Source organism: Octodon degus, unplaced genomic scaffold (genome assembly GCF_000260255.1).
Source record: "Octodon degus isolate 3935 unplaced genomic scaffold, OctDeg1.0 scaffold00013, whole genome shotgun sequence".
Lineage (NCBI taxonomy): Eukaryota > Metazoa > Chordata > Mammalia > Rodentia > Octodontidae > Octodon > Octodon degus.
Genome location: NW_004524589.1, coordinates 24,360,645 through 24,378,509, shown reverse-complemented (window position 1 = coordinate 24,378,509; position 17,865 = coordinate 24,360,645). Strand labels below are relative to the sequence as shown.

Here is a 17,865-nt window from a genome sequence, read left to right as displayed (position 1 = left end):
GAGAGAGAGAGAGAGAGAGAGAGAGAGAGAGAGAGAGAGAGAGAGAGAGAGAGAGAGAGATTGTTTTAACCTCCTTGGCCTACTTGAAAATAATATTCCCCATTCTACAGGGTGAGTACATTATTTTCAAATGTACATAAAACACCAAAATAGACCACATTCTGGGCCTAAAATAAATTTTAAGAAACTTTCAGAGAAAAAAAAAAAAAACTAAACAAAGTATGCTTTCTAAAAACCAAAGAATTCAACTGTAAATCAGGAACAAGAAGATATCAGAAAAATCCTCAAATATTGAAATATGAAAAATGATAATTCTAAGTATCCTGAGAAAGAACAAACCACAATGAAAATTAGAAAACATATTGTACTGAGTGAAAATTTAAAATGTCAGTGCTCTGAATAACATGTTTAGCATCATGTTCTCATACAAAACTCAAGTCCAGGGCCAGCCAGATGGCTCAGCGGACTAAAGTACTTGCTCAGACAGACGCAGGGACTGGAGTTCAAACCCCAGCTTACCGTGTTAGGTCCCGGCCCCACCTCCCCTTCAGAGGGCAATAGAATCTGGGCGTGGTCAAGCACGCCTATAATCCCGGCGCTTGGGAGGCTGAAAACAGAAGGATCACTATGAGTCTGATCTATGTAGTGAGACCCTATAGACTTTGTGCTAAATAAAAAAAATAAAAAAAAACAAACACTCAAGTAAATAGTCTAAGGTTCCTTCCAGAAAAAGTGTATTAAATCTATGAGAAACAGAAAGAAGCAATAAACTTCAAGAATCAACGTAGTATTACAAAACAGAAATATAGAGAAAAAATAATAAAACCAAAGGTAGTTATTTCAAAATACTAATAAAACATAAATCTCTAATGAGACTGGATTGAAATAGAAAAGTAGCAAGCCGCCACAGATAGAAATTTTAAAGGAGTAATATCCATCTCCAGCCTATAAACTTTAGAAGATAAAGAAAACATGCACCAAAAAGCTCTATAAATTAGATAAAAATAATAAATTCCTTAAAGAATACAAACAAGATTGACCTAGAAAAGAACAATCTGAATCCTTCCTACTAAAAGCAAGACTCCTCCAAACCCAGATGGATTTTCTGGCGAATTGTTCCACACTTAGGGGACAGGGGTTTGAAACCAGGGCCCTTACCCTGAGCGACACTTCAAGACTTTTTATTTAGTTAGTTTGAGAAAAAGTCTTGCTTAGGCACTAAGTTGCCTAACATGGGATCAAACTTGGAAACTTCCTGCTTGAGCCTCAAGTGTCAGAATTACGGTACCTACCTCCATGCGCAACTTCATTCATACTTTAAAGAAAGAAATATGTACCAGTTCTACACAAAGTATTCAGGAAACAGAATGAGAAATTCTCAAAATCAGCTTTATGAAGCTGGTAATACCCTGAAACCAAAATAAAGACATTAAAAGAAAATAAAACAAAACTACCAACACTTGACAAAATCCAGCTATAAATAAGATCAGGATTAAGTATAGTTTGTGTAAGCAATCCAAGTCTAGTGCCTTATTCAAAAATCAATTCATGCAATTCTATACAAGCACAGCCAAACAAAAAACCGTACTATCTCAAAAGACATGAAGTAGCCAAAAACTTATAAAATATTCAGAAATAAAAAGAGAAAATGATCATTATCCTTAAAAGGTTAAAAATAAGACGAGCAACTGGAAAGCCAGGTGGGACAAAATAAGACATTACGAATAACATTAAATTGTTAATTATCCCAAGATTACATTAATTCACTGCAATCTCAAATAGACTCCCAGCAGTGTTTTATGTACCTTTTCTCCATAGGAGGTGAAAAGATGGATAAACTATCCCTTATATATTAATATTACTTACACAGTTAAGAATATTTAACAAGGGGCTGGTGAGATGGCTCAGTGGTGTAAAGCACCTACTTAGAACAAGCTTAGCAAAGCACAAGGACTGCGGTTCAATCCCCCAGCACCACATGCCAGCCAGCCCCACCCCCTGGTGGGCTGAGCTGGCCATACACACACACAAGAAATAAATAAATAAATAAATAAATAAATTTTTTTTAAAAAAGAATACTTAACAAAATTATTTATTTTTAAAAACTCTGGTACTATAGGACAGAAGAGGATTTCAAATACAGCAAATGTCATATGTATATTCTCTTGAAAAATGAGATGGTACTTCAAAAATGATACAATACTATGGCTATATACATACCTAAAAAAAAAAAAAAAAAACTCCCCTTTTAAACCATATACAACAAATTCCAAGTGAAGACCAAAATGGAAAGAATATGAAACACAGGTGTAGATTATATAATCATTTTATCAAAAGAAGAAAATTTTAAATCAGTATACTGTATGGAAAAAGGGTTATATAAAAGTTTTGAAAGTCTACAACAGCCTGGCATGGTAGCATATGCCTTTAATCCCAGCACTAAGGAGGGCAAGGCAGGAGGAATGCTGGGAGTTTGCCTGGGCTACAAAGCAAGTTCAAGGCCAGCCCAAACTTCATAGTGAAACCCTGTCTCAGAAACACAAAAGACTAAAAAAATAAAAATCTATATGATACTGAATGGGGAAATAAAGCATTTCCTGTGAAACCAGCAATGAGACATGATGCCCATTCTTAGCACTCCTGGTCAGTACACTACTCAAAGAGCAATGAAGAGGAAGGGGGGGAGGGGGGGAGGGAAGAAGGGAGGGAGGGAGGAAGGGAGGTAAGAGAAAATGGGAAAGGAGTCAAATTATCTCTATTTGCAGGTTATATGATTCTTTACATGGCAGACCCAAAAAAACTCCATGAGAAGACTCTTACAGACAACAAATTCAGAAGAAAAGTGACAGGATACAAAATCAATACACAAAAATAGAAAATGTTCCTCTATAATGTAACAAACCCAAGAAAATAGTTCCATTCACAATAGCATCAAAAGAAATTAAGGTGTTAATTATTGAAACTGTCCTACCAATTTGGTTTGAAACTGTCTCATTGCTATTTGTTTCTCAATAAAATTATGGAAAAAAAAAAAAAAAGAAATTAAGTGCCTAGGAATCAAGCTAACCACTGAGGTGAAAAACTTCTACAATGAAAATTACAGAAAGAAAGAAACTGAAAAGGACATTAAAAATAGAAAGACACCCCTTATCCTTGGATTAGAATTAATGCTGTGAAAATGGCACTGTTACCAAGAGCAACCGATGGGTTCAACTCAATACCTATTAAAAATACCAACATTCTTCACAGAATCAGAAAAAAAAAAAACTCTATAATTCATATAAAATCAGAAAAGACCCAGCATAGCCAAGGACTTCTGAGCAAAAAGAGCAATGCTGCAGGATCCCAACACGTTTTCAAGTAATACTACAGAGCTACAGTAACAAAAACAACAGGGTGCTGACGCAAAAATAGACATGAACACACAGGAACCAAACAAGATGCAGAAGCAACCCCGTACACCTTCAGCCATCGGATTTTTAATAAAAACACATGCTGGATAGGCAGGTGCCGTGGTGCACGCCTGAGATCCCAGCACTCTGCAAGGCTAAGCAGGACTGATTTCAACCTAAGCCTGGACAATTTAACAAATCCGTGAGGCTCTTTTTTAAAAAAATTTTTTTGAAGGATTGGGAATGTGAGGATTCAATTCCAATCCTCAAAACCTCAAAATTTTATATATATATCCTATATAGAATATCATATATATAACATATACACACATGTGTGTACATATATATGATATACGTATCATATATACATGATGGAAGAAAGTCTCTTTAACTGGTGCTAGGAAAATGGGAATCAAAACTACTGAGAGTCCCTCGTACTCCAGTCAAAATCGCTGTCATGAAGAACAGAAACAAAAAGACATTGGTGAAGGTGGGAGCCGAAGGACACTGCCCACAGGGTTGGTGGTAATGGAAATCACCATGGAAGCAGGATGAAGAGCCCTCAGGAAACTGAAAATAGAAATACCACTTGATAGAGCTTCATCTCTTCTGGGTAAATTCCCAAAAGAACCAACGACAATGTACTATAGTGATACAAGCATACCTAGATTTATAGTAGCATGATTCACAGTAGCTAAATTCTGGCAACAGTCTAGAACCTTGTCAACACATAAATCAATTTTTAAAAACGTATATGTACATATGAGTATTATTCAGCCATAAAGAATAAAAATGGCACTTGCCAGAAAACAGAGCTAGTGCCCAGAATGCTAAGTTAAGCATCGCACATTTTTCTCTTACATGACAAACCAAATGAATGAGTGAGTGAATGAGAGATGACAAGAAACTACAAGGTCAAATTTGGGAGATGGAGAAAGGGTTCAGGAGGAGAGAGGTGGAAAGGGAGACATAAGCAAGGGGATTTAAAACAAGCTATTAAGCGAATGTACCAAATTCTCAAAACAAATATCACCATTCTGTTTTACTAATGTGAAGTATAAAAACAAAAAGAAAAATATTGCTAAAGGTAAAGTTCAAAAAGTTAAAAAGGAAAAGACAGTAAATCTTTTCTATCAAAGATATCCTATGAACAAGGGACTAAAAGATTAGTTTAAAACAATGATCTGCAATTGCCCCCCAAAAGAACCACCACCAAATGGGAAAAAGAAAAAAAGAATGGTGAGAGAAGATGAAAGTACAATTCTTGGGCCAGCCAAATAGCTCAGCAGATTAAAGCACCTACAAGCAGATGCAGGGGTCTGGAGTTCAATCCCAGGCCTGCCATGCCGGCCCCGCCCCCAGGGTGCACTGAGACAGCAATTGAAACTGGGCATGGTGGCGCACACCTGTAATCCCAGCTCTTGGGAGGCTGTAAACAGGCAGATCACTGAGAGTCTGATCTAGTAGTAAGACCCTGAACACCCTGCAAAACCCCCTCAAAAAAAAAAAGAAAATACAATCCTTGAAACAATCCACGTTGCCTACAGACATAAAAAAAGATGTCCAAAGTTGCCAACAACCAGGAATTCAAGCAAACACAGACACTCCAACAGGATGCAACTACTGGAGTGGAAAGGGGTCCGCTGCTGCTGATGGAGTTTCCGGGAAGGAGGACTTGAGTGCCCTGCTGGTAAGCATGTGAGCTGTCACCACCTTGGTAAGCAATAACATCCTACCAATAAGAGCTAAAATCACTTGTGCCTATTCCCGGGAATATAGTCCCTAGGTACACCAGGGTACAGATACTAAGGCATCCCAACACTGACTTCAGTGGCAAGAACTAGAAAAAAAGTTCTTCCCACCAATAAATTAATGAACAGACTATGATGTAATCACTTTTTAGAATACTATGCAACATTTTTAATGGATTACAGTCTTAGCAGCTGAGAAAAAAGGAACTCTCTTAAGCAATACTGACTGAAAATGAAAGAAAAAAAATTTTTTTTTTTTTTTTTTTTGGTGGTACTGGGGATTGAACTCAGGACTTTGCACTTGCCAGGCAAGCACTTACTCTACTGAGCTATCACTCATGCCCCGAAAGAAAAAAATTTTAATTAATCTCATTGTCATAAAAAGTGACCAAGAGTCAGGTGTGGTGACACATGCCTATAATCCCAGCACTCCGGAGGCTGAGGCAGAGTTTGAGGTCAGCCTGGACTACAAAGTAACTTCAAAGCCAGCCTGAGAAGAACACCCCCCCCCAAAAAAAAAAAAATATGACCAAGAAAACCTCATATGGACACAAAGAAAAAAAAATAAAAGGAGATATAATAGTTCTGATGATATGAGTTACAGACAAAAGGAATATTATAATTAACTAGAGGGAGAAAGGGAGCCAAGTAAGATACAAGAATTAAAAAAAAAAAAGAATGTTAAAGTCTCTATCAAAGTAATACACACTTTCTATGAGGAAGATATATGTGCAAATATTGTCCATGAAAATCATTTTCTGCAGAACAAACTTTATTTCCTTTGAAAAACTGAAGAATTACAGAAGTAAAAATTAATTCACTGTCTTTGGTTACTTTACTCTCATTGCTGGGACAAAATAATTGACACCTAAAACAAAGACAAGGTTTATTTAGCTCACAGCTGGTGGGGTTTAGGCCATAATCAGCTGGCTCCAAGGGCACAGGGGCAACACTTCAAGGTGGCAGAAGACAGCCAAAGCAAGGGGGGCCGAGGGAAGCAAGCCTCTTTCCTCTGTATATTTTAAGCTGCCATACCCAAGGGTGGGCGTATACAGCACTCACACCATCTCCAAGCCCTCCTCTTACACAGGGTGAGGCTGTTCACAAAGTAAGGACCCTGGCTCCCTGCTGAGTCTCTTCGGTAACCTTCTAAGCTTACAGAATGTATCAGCCACCACATTCACCTTTAAATATCACAAGTAACTCCATGAATGGCTAGAATATTAAATGAGATAATGCCTTTAAAGTATATCACACACCTTTAATAACAAATGTTTAAAATAATTTTTGAAAGAAAAGAAAAAAATTGCACAAAACTCAAATGGAAAAGATTTTTCTCATAAGTGCTTTAAAAAAAAAAAAACTAAAGCATAAATTGCAGAACATTTAAGGTATCTTTTTTCAGTACCAAGGATTGAACTCAGGACCCTGTGCTTGCCAGGCAGGCACTTATTCTACTGAGCTATCTCCCCAGCCTCCATCTAGGGTATTTTTAAAGGCGCTTAAAGAACTTCGTGGAGAAAATCAACTGAGCCAGAGTCAGGGCACTACCGGCCCCCCACCTACCTGGCTTGGCCCCACAACTCCCTCCTGCCCTGCCTACCCCCCACTTCCCAGGCCTCCCCATTCCAGGCCCCTTGCAGCAGCTCCAGCACTCTGAAGTGCTGAGCCGTTTCAGAGGTCTGTGTCTCCAACTACACACTCTCCTTCAGAGCTGATGGGGCTTGGCTCTCGGGCTGACATCCAGGGAGGTGTAATGCCTCTTTAAAGAGCGTTTTGGAAGATGGTAAGAATGTATCCAGTATAACTGAGTACCTCATAAGAAACAGACAGCAGAGGGGGACACCATCTTTGTACAATGTGGCCTTCCAAATCATTGAAGTGTGGAGATTACATAAAGGAAGACAAGAGGAAAACTCACCGGTAGGTATTCGCGATCAGAGGTCTAGCCCTGACTTTGCCACTTGCTAGCTATTTTATTTCTTCTTATCTTTAGTATTTTCATCACCAAAATGGGCAACACCTGTACCACCCCTTTATGGGCCTATCATGGTAGAACCATTCTGTAAACCACTAAGCAGCACTGTACCCCACAGTTCTCAAGTATTTTAAACTATGACAATTTCTAAACTATTCATAAATACATCACAAGCTAAGCCCTTCAGCCAAGAGTCTCAGTGTGGTGTGATAGGCCATCATCTCACCCCACCATAGCACGAAGGGCTTAATATAATAAACCCACTAATGCTTTTTATAGACTCATTAAGTGTTCAATCTACTCATTATATAATCTTTCTAAGTGAACTATTTTGTGTTTGCTAAAGTTTCCTGTACTTACACCTAAAGCCTTAGAGCTAAATCATGTTCCAAAGGATGTCACTCTTGAAATATGCACCCACTTAAACTTTCTTTCTAAATGTCCCTTCTAGTAACACATCCAATAAACTGCAATGCATTTTGACCTTCTCTAAAAGTCATCAGTTACCAAGTTTCTCCTCTCACTGTTCCCATCTATAAAGCTTATGCCTGCATTTAAAAGTTCTGGATCAAAGCTAAAATTCCTATCACGTAACAACAAAACATTATGCATTGGAATGTAATTTGCCACGTACCTGTAACTCCCCCTTCTTGATTTTCAGCTCGCTAATAACAATGCCTTCCTAATTTTGTATATGGTCCCACGTACACAGGAGTTAAAAAGCATAGGTCAAATGAGTTAGTACGGCACTTTTTCATAAAAATGTTTTTATTACTTTTATTATGGCTCTAACTTTAATAGCTTCATCTAGCGGCACTATGGACATTAGCAAGAATTTATTGCCCACTATTATCACCATCAGGTAACATCCTTTAGCAGTTTCCTTCGAAAACAGTATTTTGAATTAGGTCTCATAATTTTCTATCAGCAAACATGTAAGTGGCTCATGTATAAATATTGCAGTTCATGTTGTCTAATACAGTCAACCAATATAATCCATAACTAAGCAACAAACTATAAATAATACTTATCTGTGTAATAGTTCCATTGTTGCTGTATTCTATAAGACTAATTCTAAATACTATATTTAATTATAGTGAGAGGATTAATCATGGGAAAGTTCAAGGATCTTTCTAATGTTCATATCTCTAAATCACTTTTTTTGTTTGTGGGTTTTTCTGGGTTATTTGCTTGTTCTTTGTGTGTGTGTGTGTTGTTTTTTGTTTGTCTATTTGTTTTTTGCTTGTTTTTTCAGACAGGGTTTCACCATGCAGTTCAGGCTGGCCTGGAGCTCACTTTGTAGCCCAGGCTGGTCTCAAACTTGTAACGATCCTCCTGCCTCAGCCTCCTAAGTGCTGGGATTACAGATGTATGCCACCATGTCCAGCTTCTACTTTACTTTCAACGGGCCATTGATCATGATTGCGTTACTTTGTTCAAAATCTGCTTCCACAACTATAAAATAGAAATCACAATAGATATAAACAAAAATCACAATATAGTATATAGTATGTAATACAAATCATAGCGGAACAGGTAGTATAAATGTACCATACATGTTACATAATTTTGTGTATACATGCTACATATCATAAATGACACATGATACAAGTGTTGATATTTGTTAAACAGGAGAGATAGCTCAGAGGCATAAGTGCCTGCCCAGCAAGCACAAGGTACTGAGTACGATCCCCAGAACAAAAAAAAATATTTGTTGAAAAGGAACCTTATATTTTTATACATAATGGAATATAAAGCACTACTGAAAACTTGTACAAAACTCAAATATGTCGAACTCCATCAAGTACACTTTTAAAAAGATCCATTCTCACGGACAACACAGAAGCCCCAAAACCCACAATTATTGTATTCTATTAAATACAATCGTTTAAGTATCTCTGGAGTATTTTGTACATTTTATAACTTTATTATTTTCTCACAACTCATCGGCTTAACTTCATTAAACACTTTCAATAAAGATTTACCACTTTCAGCACACTGCATGATTACTGTCTCAATCGTGTATCAAGATAATATACCTTGTTCCACATAACTAGAAGCAGCACTTTCATTTTCCATTTTCTATTCCTTTTAGTAAAATAGAAAAGAAAAAGCAGTAAAACTTTTTTTTTTTTTTTTTGAGACAGAGTCTCACTATGCAGTTCAGGCTGGGCCTGAACTACTATGGAGCCCCGAACATACATGAACTCACATTAACCCTCCGGCTTAAGCCTCCAGAGTGCTGGAATTACAGGTGTGCACCCCGATGCCTGGCCTCTTTCAAATAATTTCTGAAATCACTGCCAAAGTAGCAAAGCTACAGGGTGGAAAGCATTTGACCGTTTGGCAAGAAAGCTTCAACACACCAACAGTTCAAAGGATGCATTTTTCAAATGATAATAAATCAATATCCAGTGTATAGAAGAAATTCCAGGGGTCACCACAGAAACTCATCTGTCTGCCAATGATGTGCAAATCAACCATACAAAAGCCCAGCTATACTAGTTCCTACTCACTAAACAGTGTATGTTAAAGAAGCTAACCCATGAAAGGTCCAGCACCTAACTTCAATATTACGTAGCTCACCAGACTGAGCAGCTATTTTATTACTATTATGCTAATGGCGGTGCTGGTGGCACTGGTGCTGGTGGCACTGGTGCTGGTGCTGGTGCTGGTGCTGGAGCTGCTCCCAGGACAGCTCTGCTGGGGAATGAACCCAGGGCCTCACGTCCGCTGGGTAGACAAGCACTGCACCACTGGGCCACACAGCCAGCCCACTGCTACTCGTCTGGAGTGATTCCTAGTAACTCTTTCAGTACACAACAGCAGAGCACTACTTATTGAGCAATAAATATAAAGTTCTAAATTAAATGCTTCAGGAACCTTTTAATCCTCAAGAAACATTCTGGAATGTTGACATAATTTTCATTCTTATTTCCGTTTTTATTTACTAAGAAGTAAACTGACAGGGAAGAAACCTACCCATTATTCAGCTAATAACCAAATAACCTGACGTTTAAAAGCCTGCCTATTTGACAAATTATGGTTCTTTTCTGTTTTCCTTTTTTTTTTTTTTTTTTTTTTTTTTTTTTTTTTTTTTTTTTTTTTTTTTTTTGTACCAGGTATTAAACTCAGGACTTTGTGCTTGCCAGACAGGCGCTCATGTCACTGAGCCATCTCCCCAGCCCTACAACTTCTTTTTACAAGCAAAGGGGGGAGAAAAATCAGAAAAACACAGTGGATTGACGAATAATTGAAAATATATAACAAGAGACAAATGACCTAAGTAGGAAAAGACCAGGAGAGTGACATTAGCTACTGACAGGACAGTGTTAAGGACTGCCCAGTAACTGTTTCCTAGTATGTTCTTCCACCAAGTATGTTAGCACTCACTTTGTATCTGTTACTGGGGTCGACACTGTTTTAGAGGCCAGCAAAATAACTCCGAAGAAGGTTCATTCCTATCTTGGAAGCAGCAAGGTAAATCAACAAGGAATTAATTAGTACACTGCAGAGCTAGATGACATCCACTGAACTCAGAAAGCAGGGGATGCTCAATCAAGAGTCCCACAGAAAATGATGCTGATTTTGACAGTGGTAGAGTCAGGAAAGACGGACTGCACATAGAAAGTCTAAGTGAATATACATAATGGCCCCTTACATCGCTGGGGTTACATTCCAGACCCCCGCGATAAGTGAAAATCAGCAAAGTAATGACATTATATTTTACTATTTATATACATTTTAACACTTTTTAAACCCTTCCCACACTCTTATAAACCTTTCCCACACTTCTAGAAGCGTTTTTTAATGTTCACAACCATTTTCTGAACTGGTAAACCTACGTTATCTTAGCAACACATGTATGTTGTGCAGTACTGCAAAATCCTACAATGTGACAAAAAATCCATGATAATAATTTAAAATAGTATTTTTTGAAAACCAACAAAACAGTGATTCTGCAAAAGCTGAACCAGGAAGTAGCGAGGGACTACTGAGTTTCAGTCTGTCCCTGTGCCCTTGCAAGAATAGTGTTCAGGCAGTGCAAAGAATGCTTTTGTTTCTTTTTATTTTAAAGAGAAAAAAAAACAAAAATAATAATACAGAATTTCAAAACAAGATACTAGGAAATTAACACTGGTTATTATATTGTGTATTGTACTCTTCAAAGTAGTTGCTCAGATTACAAGATATACATGTGCCAAACTGATCTAACAGGGGCCAGGGAGATGGCTCAGTAGAATAAATGATTCCCTGGCAAGTGCAAGGGTCTGAGTTCAATCCCCAGTTCTGCCAAAATAAAAAATAAAAAACAATTTAAAGTCAATAAATTGATCTAACAATACACACAAACCCTTCCTTTCAATGAACTGATACAAATTAGTAGTATAATGACCTTAGCTGTCTCGTATGTGTATACATTTTTGCATATTTCCCTTCCTCTTTTCTTCTTTCCCCTATACCAGTTGTTTTCCTTCTGGGTTGTTTCTTTCCCTTTCCCTTTTATCTACAGTCCACTGTGGATCACTTACTCTTTCACTGTCTTACACTAGGGAGACAATACGAAGTTTACACGTGAATCCGATTTCTTTCACCTATGAATGTGGTCTCTCAGTTTTGCTTCTTTTTTACTGGAGAAAATTCACTCTGGAAGAAATCATATAAATTAATATTCTTAATTTTCTCAATCTGTAAGTGTATTGAAATGTATGTGATAAAAAAACATGTGATCATAAATGTGTTCAATAAATTTTCAAACAAGCATACAAGAGTCCCGTCATCGACCTTTCTCTATAGTGCATGTTATGCCGTACATCCATCATAGCTTAATCAAAGGATCTTGAATTAACTTGGGATCTGCAGCTCAATTCATTGTCCTAAAATACATCACAAATTGATTATTTTAAAGGGTACGTTTAATGACCAATGCATAAAAGCTTCAGTAGTCTCCTTGAAGTCTTTGAAAGGTTTGTCAATCTTTTAAAAACATTGTGCAGCACAGGTATTCATAGGCTGAGGCAAGAGGAGCAGACGCTTGAGGCCCACCTAGACAACTTAGGCACTATATCTAAGTAAGAAATATTTTAAATAATGGACTGGAATGTATCTCCTTGCAAGAGTCTTGACTTCAGTCTCTAATACCAAAAAGGAAAAGGGGATTGGTTGGGTCTGGACAGTTGCAGGCACCTGAGTTCTAGCCTCAGGTGAAAGACAGGTGGGGGAGGGGACAGCCATATTAGCCTTTACTTTCAATTTTCTCTAAACAATCATATTAACTGCATTTTTATGTACTTTTTTTTTTTTTGGAAAGGCTGAGAAACTTCATCTATATGATGCACATGTTAATCATCCATGACTTTCACATCAGCTGCATAGAAACCTTTAAAGAGTGACTTTCTCAAGGTCACAGTGCAAACCTCTGGTGGAGACAGGAATGGAATTCACAACTTTGGACTGCCAGCAGATTTCTACCCACACGGAAATTCCTTCTTCGTAAATGTAATTTATACGCTCACTTGGAGACGCTAGAAAGTCCATCCCTTTTGGTCGGGTGGAAGAGACAAGACTAGGGGGTGAGGGAAAGTCAGGGCACTTTGCCTTTGGAATCAGACGCTACACAAGTACTCACAGCACAAAGTGGCTTTTACCCCTAGGACTTCATCTGACCCTCACCACAGTTAGGAAATTTGACCAAGGTCATCCAGAGTTCATAAGCAAGAGAGGCCGCCTTGGACACTCTGCCACTGGGCTGAGCTCTGATTCTAGAAGCTGATTATGAAATTAAGGAAGGTTTTCTTTAGTTCTCTCTCTCTCACACAATAATCTGTCTTGGTTGCTTTTGGTGGGGGTTTTGTTTTGTTTTTCGAAGTAGCACAGGTTTTACATTTGGTTATAAAACAGCTTGTTAATCTCAAAGTGAGAAAAGTACTATATTACTAAACACAGAATTTGGAAAACTACTAACCTGGTGTGCTTCTCCTTTTTATACTGTAATTGTTGATCAGGAAGCGTATGATATATGGGTATATATCCAACGTGGAAAACACATGCACAAATATAAATTCTCTCTCTCTCTCTATATATATATATATATAATTATGTATGCACAGAGCATATATATACACATAAAAATTACTGAGAAAATCTATCTAAACTGAAAAACATGACGAATATTGCCCCTTGGGATACAATTCCTGGCCATCAAAGCCTGCAGGTAGTAACCATGGTACTTCCACAGCCTTTCAAGAGCTGAAGGTGGGAAAACTATTTCAAAGCTTTCTGATTGTTTTCTCTCCCACCTTTCACAGAGCAAGACAATCACAAGGGTTCTCTGCTACTCTCTCATACCTAAACAATACCATGGACCAGGCCAAGTACTACATTAAAAAATACACAAAAATACAGACCATAAGATCAGCAACAAAAGACCTTTAACAAAATGGCTTTAAGTTAGAACTAGACAGTACCATAGCAGACTGCTTCAGGGGACTATCCTGTCATCTAGTGCCAAACCAAAGCAAATTTTTATGGAGCAATATGATTACTCAAGTAGCCACTTTATGACAATAAACACCCAATACCGAAAAATCCTTTTGTAACATAATTACTGAGACTATATACAGAAAGTCCCCATTTAATCCACAGCATGTGTTCCCAACCAAAGGAACTCAGTAGCTGACATCAGCTGGGGTGTGGCCCGGGTAGGCCTGAAAATGAATTCTGCCCAGTGGCAGGCAGGCAGCTCTCTGAGAGGGCTTGGGAGCTAGGAACCAAGCAGGACTGACCGAGCCCAAGGCAGCTGACCTTCTGGGCATAGGGCAAGGCTCATGTGTTTACTCTCATCTTGCTTCTGGGAGGCGTGACTGTGCTGCAGGAGTGAAGGCTGTGGTTATAGGAGGGTGTTACCAGTGACTTAATTTTAATATATTTACTCTTGCCTTTTGTACACATTTAAAGCTGAAAGCTGTGCAAACTTGTAGATTGAGTTTTTTTGGATTTTTTTTTTTGTGGAACCAGGGATTGAACTCAGGCCCTTATGTTTGCCAGGGAAGCGCTTATTCTACTGAGCCATTTCTACCGGCCCCCGAGTTTTTTTTTTTTAAATCTGAGTTTAAAAAGGAAAATTCACAAATAGCAAAAATATAGTCATTTCTAGTTTATTATCATATGGTATTTTCAAAATGCACACAGATAAGCAAGTAGAACCCATTCTGAATTTATAAAAATGAAAGTTATTTCCTGAACAAAAAATACAATAACATCAATTTTGATTAAAACTCCTTTGAGATTTCAAGCTCTGGTTTATTCATTAGTCAACATACAAGCAAAAGTGGGTAAATATATTTATCCAAAAAAAAGGAAAAGTTTTTGAGTTTTAAGTGAGTTTGTGCCATTACAGTTTTGTTCAACTATTTTGTAACCCACAAACTCGTTAGACTATAAACTTGACATATAACATTGCTTTGCTCAAAATACAAGGAAAATAGCTACTCAACATCACAACTTACTGTAATTATTCTAATGCCACTTAATTTGCATAAATAGGAAATTTCATGTTTTTCATTTTGTATAAGGGAGAAAATCCCCAGAACCTGTATCTGTTCCACTGTTTCTTAACATCATCTCACTGGGTAAGGTTACTCAATACTCTAGATTAACCAACATTTCCAATTCAAAATGCCCTCAGTACAAGCCTGAAGTCCTAAACACTTAATGCATCTTCGCTGAGATGAAACATGCCCATGCTTTAGATCAAATTATTTCATAAAGTTGATAGCACCCTGCTCCACAATATAACGCCTGCAATTCACTCCAAAGCTGTGAAAATGCATGCTGTTCTCCTTCGTAGCCGGCCAGAAGAGATCCTGAGCAACATACATATTACACGACCAGAACACCCCGGATACTCAGGTCTGATGTACACTGTGAACGGAACACCACGTATCTGGATTCCTTCTCCTCTAGGCTCGGAGACTGAAAACAGAGGGAGTTTGCTTTGCCTTCCCTTTCAGTACCAGCAGACTGCAGTAGTAGTAAACAACCACCAGCCAAGAGTTGCTAAGGTCAAGGTCTCAAAAGCTACAGCAGGACCACTTCCTCCTAAATGACATTCATTTCTTGAAAAGGAACTGGGAGACAGGGGACTGCTAAGGGCTCATTAGCACAATAATTTTCACTCCATAAATTAATAAAACCCATTCCCCCCAATAAAGTTCAACTGACTGAGGTTTCTCTCAAATATGCCCTACTAAGTAGCAGAAAGAACAGTAACTGAAGGATTTCAAAAATAAATTCTTCCAGATTATTTTGTTTAATCTGACATGGCTATGTTACAGTTCTAGTGCATACATGATGAAATGTTTATGAGACAACATCCCAGGTTTACCACTCCAAGGGTATTTCATCAGTTATGAGTTGGTAGAATAATGTCTTTCCTAACTATATTGAAATTTCTGCCAATTCTTGTATGCCCAAACTGCTCTCTCCTCAACTCAAGGGAGTGTAATATAGTAATCCAGTATCAAGACTGACCAGGCTGCAGCAATAAAGATGTATCTTAGGCAACTGAAATGTCTGCCCTTCAACATTTTATTTCTACAAAGATAAACTATAGTTTGTTTTGTTTTTTGAGCCTAACAGTTTGAATACCCTTTTTATTGTTATCAATTTCTGAGCTTTTAAGAAAATGGAAACAACATGCTAGTGAGATCTGCCCATGGCACAATCAGGTTTTTTGTCCTTTGGGAGGAGGGGGTTCCGCTGTTGTAATTAAATGCCAATTTTAAAAGCATTTCTTAGAAGAGAGCGCGCTCTCACTCTTCAAAGTGGCCACTCCTATTCCCATCCACAAGCTGCTGCTTGCTAAAAACCACTGAACTGATTTCAGTGCATTTGCTTAGCTAAACTCTATCCTCCACTAAGAAAAGGGTATGGAGCCACCTAGGTGGATTCGCAGAATGACGCGTGCGTGACTGGCAGATGTCCACTAAAGCAAGGAGATGCACATGCCCTAAATGTAAATAGCGCTGCTTGGCCTTATGGGGAAACAGGTTATTAAAGCTGAATTAAAATACCTGTGTGCTTGGCGGAGAATTCTATTAGCCAGTGGAATTACTTAAAACAATCCATACAGAAGGTACTTGGGCCATCTGTACAGTTAAATTAGAGACCTGACAATACTACCCACACAAACTGTTTATCCAGATTACACATTCCGCTGTACTAATACTCTAGCTCAACAGTCAGCTTCTATCAGCTGAATTAAGGTTATTACTATTAAAGTATGCAAAACTCGAAGAGCAGGGCGAGGGGGGTGGGGAAGTAACAGGGCTCATAACAAAGGAATTGGTACTTTTTCCAGGCATTTGCCTCTAACGCACTGAGAAACAAAACTGTTGAGTGCACCCCACCCTTTTCCCCGAAGATAAAAGTTTTCAAAGTTCCAGTAGGCAGTTCTCCACCCAACAAAAGCAGGACTGATTCTCCCTGCAGGGGAGCATCTGACAAGAACACCAACTAGAGTCGCGGAGGTCAAGTCCGAGCCCTCGGAGCGAGCTTCGGAGGCACGAAGTGGCTCTCGGGCTGCCTCCGCGGGCTTCCCGGCCCGAGTGGACGTGCAAAGTTGCCCCCTGTCAACTCCGGCCAGGTCCCTCGTAATTGAAAATAACAGCCACCGGCCGGCCCCTGGCTACCTCCGCGGACCGAGCACCGTAGCAACTGACAGTTACACATCATTACAGACGAGAGACAATAATGAATGTAGCACCAGGACCACTATTCATGCCAGCAGTGTCATCTCCGCCTTAACCCCTTCCCCTCCGCTCGGCAGCGCGCGCACAGCCCAAACGGCCCGGTGCGACAGCTATCCATCCCACAACCCCATTCCTGGGGCCAACTACTTCCACGACCCCATCCCCACCCCCACCCAGCCCTGGGGCTTTAGTTCTCATCCTGGGCAACTGTCAGGCAAACACTGCAACCAACAACCCCATCCGGGGTGGAAAAACATTTGCTTAATTCACGTTGTTAAGTTCTTTAAAAAAAAAAAAAAAAATAGGGGAGTGGGGAAGTAACCTCCCTCTTTCTTCTCCACGAATCCGACCGACGCTCTTCGCTTTGCAGTAGCATCGCCCTTCCCAGGCCCCCTCCCGCTCCCAACACTTTCCCCCTTTAAGACCACAGACCAACCAAATGATTTAACTTGAGCAGATGACAGAAGGAAAATAAAACATGGTAAGAGAATACGGCCTAGTTTGGGATGGCAAAAAAAGGAGGGGGTTGTTTATTTTGATAAGAAACGGAATCGGCACAGACCTGAACAGAAGCTGCAGAGCAGGAGAAATTGTTTTCTTTCCCTTACACAGAGTCAGTCTCTCTCTCTCCCTCTCTCGCCCTTTCTCTCTCACACACACACACGCGCGCGCACACACTCACACGCACACGCACAAGCAGAGCCTCTCAGCTGCTCTCTGCAGTTCTCAGGAAATGAATGGGGGGCAACCCAGGGAACTGTTGTACTTGCAAATGACTTACCCGAATCACATGACGCGCTAAATGTAGGGTGGGCCGGTGGGTGGAGGCTGCCGAGACGCGAGCCCGGGTCTAGCGTGGGGAGCCTCGCCAGGCCCGCATCGAATTACCCCGGGGCCCAGCCGAGGGGGTTGCAAGCCGCCGCCGCTTCGCCCTGGCAGCCCGCAGCTCAGGAAACCGGAGAGGCGCGGGGGGCGGGGTGGGGCGGGGCGGG

General features: G+C 39.5%; 1 protein-coding gene across 4 annotated transcripts in view; it reads right to left on the bottom strand.

Moving 5' to 3' along the window:
• Klf12 (Kruppel like factor 12) overlaps positions 1–17,861 on the bottom strand; it is a 446,940-nt gene extending 429,079 nt beyond the window's left edge. For 2 of the 4 annotated variants that reach the window (XM_023709633.1, XM_023709631.1), the window contains exon 1: positions 17,436–17,585. The gene's annotated coding sequence lies outside the window, so the exon portion shown is untranslated. Of the gene's footprint in view, positions 1–17,435; positions 17,586–17,654 lie in introns of those variants that run through there. The other 2 variants (XM_004626292.1, XM_023709630.1) reach the window with 2 other exon arrangements.
• Positions 17,862–17,865: the final 4 nt, after the last annotated feature.